We start from the raw sequence: 4,535 nt of genomic DNA, 5'->3' as shown, positions 1-4,535 counted from the left end.
TGATGTCATGCTCAGTATATAAACTGGGGGGGGGGGGGTTGGCAGGGGGGCCGCTGCTTGGGGACTGGCTGGGTATCGGTCAGTTGGTGGTGAGCAATTGTATTTCATTTGCATCACTTGTTTTTCTTGGGTTTTATTTCTCTCTCTTTTTTTTATTTTCCTTTTCATTACAATTTATTATTATTTTAATTATTATATTATTATTATTATATTTCAATTATTAAACTGTTCTTATCTCAACCCACAAGTGTTCTCACTTTTACTCGTCCAATTCTCTCCCCCATACCACCAGGAGGAGGAGTGAGCGAGTGGCTGTGTGGTGCTTAGTTGCCAGCTGGGGTTAAACTACGACAGAAGGCCAGAGCTGGGCTCTCATCTTGCTGGGCTGTGGGCTTTGGAGTATTTCCACACCCAGAGGCTTCGTAGAAGACTGCTTTCTTCATCATATGCACCCATCTGAGACAACAGGAACTGACTGCTGCAAACAGGAGGGATGCTGCATTTTTGGCAGGGAAAGGCTGGAAAGCTTCAGCCCGCTTCCCACCATGCAATGCGTGGACACCCACAAAGCAAGGTCCAAAGGGTGCTTGGCGCTAGGGCTAAAAAAAGGGGTCACACATTGTGCTGGTTTTGGCTGGGATAGAGTTAATTTTCTTCATAGTAGCTAGTATGGGGCTATGTTTTGGACTTGTGCTGAAAACAGTGTTAATAATTCAGGGATGTTTTAGTTATTGCTGAGCAGTGCTTACAGAGAGTCAAGGACTTTTCTGCTCCTCACACTGCCCAGCCAGCAAGTAGACTGGGGGTGCACAAGAAGTTAGGAGGGGACATAGGTGGGACAGCTGACCCCAACTGACCAAAGGGATATTCCATACCATATGACATCATGCTCAGCAATAAAACTAGGGGGAGGGTTGGCCACTGCTCAGGGACTGGCTAGGCATCAGTCGGTTGGTTGGCGATGAGCAATTGTTTTCATTTGCATCACTTGTCTTTCTTGGGTTTTATTTCTCTCTCTCTCTGTTATTTTCCTTTTCATTACAATATTATTATTATTATCATTATTATTTTATTTCAATTAGTAAACTGTTTTTATCTCAATCCACGAGTTTTCTCACTTTTACCTTTCCGATTCTCTTCCCCCCCATCCTGCTGGGGGGGAGTGAGCAAACAGCTGTGTGGTGCTTAGTTGCCAGCTGGGGTTATACCACAACACACATGCATCCAATATGGAAAGGATTTGGCTTAGACACTTTAGGTAAGTGAGGGATTCAAAGTTCATCCTAATCCCTGGGACACTATGCCCCTGCAAAACCTTTGCATACAGGGATACAGGACTCTCACATAGCTCTTAGCAGGGAGCCACAGGATCGCACACAAATAGGAGCTCAGAGGGACACCAGCAATGTTTGGAGGCCTAAAATTAGCCCCAGCAGATGATCCTCTGCTCCATCCTTGGGAGCAGCGAGAGCTGAACAAGGATCCAGCAGTCCCAACACTCCCATGAACAGGATCTTTAAATGCCTGACCTACTTGCAACAGAGGGGATTCCTCATGTAACTCCAGTGCCAGTACTCACGAGGAACCCAGGGCCCCATCTCTGAAGGGGGAACAGCATTTCCTTGGGGTTTCCAGTGGAAAGAAGACCTGCTCCTAGATCAGCTGGTAAGACCAAGGGGCAATGGCAGCCCACACATGCTAAGAGCAGGCTGAAGGACATTAGGCTGACCACTTTCTGTTGAAGATATGTCGTGGTTTAGCCCCAGCCAGAACCTAAGAAACACGCAGCCGCTCGCTCACTCCCCCTACCCCGATGGGATGGGGGGGAGAGAATTGGAGGAGTAAGAGTGAAAAACATTCCTGGGTTGAGATAAGAACAGTTTAATAATTGAAATAAAGTAAAATAGTAATGATAATAATAACAATATAATAATGATAATAACAATAATAATATACAAAGCAAGTGATGCACAATGCAATTGCTCACCACCCGCCGACTGATACCCAGACAGTTTCCCGAGCAGCGATCGCTGCTCCCCAGCCAACCCCCCCCAGTTTATATACTGAGCATGACATCATATGGTATGGAATAGCCCTTTGGTCAGTTTGGATCAACTATTCTGGCTGTGCCCCCTCCCAGTTTCTTGTGTACCTGGCAGAGCATGGGAAGCTGAAAAGTCCTTGACCAGCACAAGCAGTACTTAGCAACAATTAAAACATCAGTGTGTTATGCTACGAAGCAGAGTTTGGGCCAGAACGGCGAGTCCTGTCTTTTCAGAATTTGGGCATTCAGTGTGTGAAAAAGACAGACCTGAAGGAATCAATTTCTTCACGAATCTTGAAGAAGATTAACCCTTTCAATGTGCCTGAAGAACAGCTGCACAACATCGATGAGTACGATCTCAATGTCGTCCGCCTCTGCTTCCAAGCCTTCCTCCCCGACGAACACGGCAACTACACGTTAGCTCTTCCTCCTTTGATTTCCAACCCCATCTATGACAACAGAGCTCCCAACACAGCAGAATTACGAATCTGTCGCGTGAACAAGAACTGTGGAAGTGTAAAAGGAGGAGACGAAATATTTCTACTGTGTGACAAAGTTCAAAAAGATGATATAGAAGTCAGATTTGTCTTGGACAACTGGGAGGCCAAAGGTTCCTTCTCACAAGCTGACGTTCACCGTCAAGTTGCAATTGTGTTCAGAACGCCACCGTTTCTCAAAGACATCACCGAGCCCGTGACGGTGAAGATGCAGCTGCGACGACCTTCAGACCAGGAAGTCAGCGAACCTATGGATTTCAGATACCTCCCAGATGAAAAGGATCCATATGGCAACAAAGCAAAAAGGCAAAGATCAACATTGGCTTGGCAAAAGCTCATACAGGACTGCGGATCCAATGCGACAGAGAGGCCCAAAGTAGCTCCGTTCCCCGCTATCACTCCGGAAGGGAAGCTGATTAAGAAAGAACCAAATGCGTTTTCACCCGCGCTGATGATGCCGGGTCTAGGAAACCTGGCCAATGCTAGTCAGATCTACCCCGTCTGCAACCAGGTTGCCCATCAGCCTGCGCAGGTGGGGCCAGGGAAGCAAGACGCGCTCTCCTCGTGCTGGCAGCAGATATACAGCACCCCCTCTTCAGCCGGCAGCCTGCTCAACGCGCACCCGCAGAACAGCTTCGCGGCAGATGTGCCTCAGCCTGCCGCCCAGGGCAGCAGCTCGCCCTCAACTTTCCACGACAACCCTCTGAACTGGCCCGATGAGAAGGATTCGGGCTTCTACGGGAATTTTGGCAGCACAAACGGGATGGGAGCAGCGGCGGTGTCGACCGCAGACATGCAGAGCGTTTCGAGTAACAGCATCACGCACCAGGCTCATCCCGCCGGCGCCTCCGCAGCCAGCATCATGAACATGGAGACCGATGACATGAACTGCACTAATATAAACTTCAAAAAGTATAATCCAGTGTTAAATGCAAGCAATCACAGGCAGCAGCTCCAACAGGTGCCTCCGGCTTGCCCGTCTGTAGCAGCCCCGGGCAGCACACCTTTTAATCCGCAGGCTAATTTCAGTGATCCGGTTTACGGTCTTCTAAACCAAGAAGTTTTAAGCGAATCAAGACTATCCACCAACCCGCTCCCAAACCATCAGAATAGCATTCCAGATAACCAGTACTATGACACCGACAGTGTCCACGCTGAGGAGCTCTATCAGTCTTTCCAATTAGATAACATATTACAAAGCTATAACCATTGAGCCAGCAGCGGCGGGCTGGAAGCAGGTACGTAGAGCTTTTCAGATGGCTGGCAGTGTGAAGAGGAGTAACCCTTCTGGAGTCCCTGCTTTCTCTTTCAGAATATTACAGCCCAAAGACTGGTGCCCGTAAAGAAGAGAGGTGGGAGTAGGGGTTGGGGCTCTGTACCTTGTATACATATTTTCACGCTGTTGGAAAAGGGAACTGTTAACACTTAAATCTTCCTTACCTTTGGGGACTGTAAAAGCTGGCATCTTCAGAAGGGTTAAAACTTCACATACTTCACAGGGTTAAAATTGTTTAAAAACCACCCCATTTTTGCTATGGAAATTAAATTTAAATTTTGATAGGACAGAAGTTAGGGAAAAAACCCTGCACATGGGCACTCTAGTTCAGACTCACCTAACAGAGTTAAAGTTCTGCTTAACTTACGTGAAAGATTTAGGTTTCTTACCCTCTTTCATAGAAAATATTCTTCTCCTAAACCAGGATCATGCATTGATTTCTTTTCACACTTTCACCACACTCCATTTGCTTTGAAGGCAAATTTACTCTTAAAATTTTTTTAATGACTATGTCATTGTTAGATATATTTTAAAAGACCGGAAGGTTTGAGTTTTTAAGTACTCCAGCTCTGTTTTAAATGAATCACTGCACAAAAGAATGAACAGAAAGCAAGGACTTTGCTGCACTTCATCCAAAGTGCACTTTTTTAAACGACAAAGCCCTGTTGCTTTAGGAATGGAGCACGCTGTTATTTTTCTGGAAGTTTTTTTTGTGCGG

At 46.5% G+C, this 4,535-nt stretch overlaps 1 pseudogene; it reads left to right on the top strand.

Annotated features, from left to right (window-relative positions):
* The first annotated feature begins 1,229 nt into the window (after positions 1-1,229).
* LOC142596446 (proto-oncogene c-Rel pseudogene) lies at positions 1,230-3,754 on the top strand (annotated as a pseudogene).
* Positions 3,755-4,535: the final 781 nt, after the last annotated feature.

Source organism: Pelecanus crispus, chromosome W (genome assembly GCF_030463565.1).
Source record: "Pelecanus crispus isolate bPelCri1 chromosome W, bPelCri1.pri, whole genome shotgun sequence".
NCBI lineage: Eukaryota > Metazoa > Chordata > Aves > Pelecaniformes > Pelecanidae > Pelecanus > Pelecanus crispus.
The sequence above is the reverse complement of the archived record's forward strand: the minus strand, read 5'-3'. Positions and strand labels throughout refer to the sequence as shown.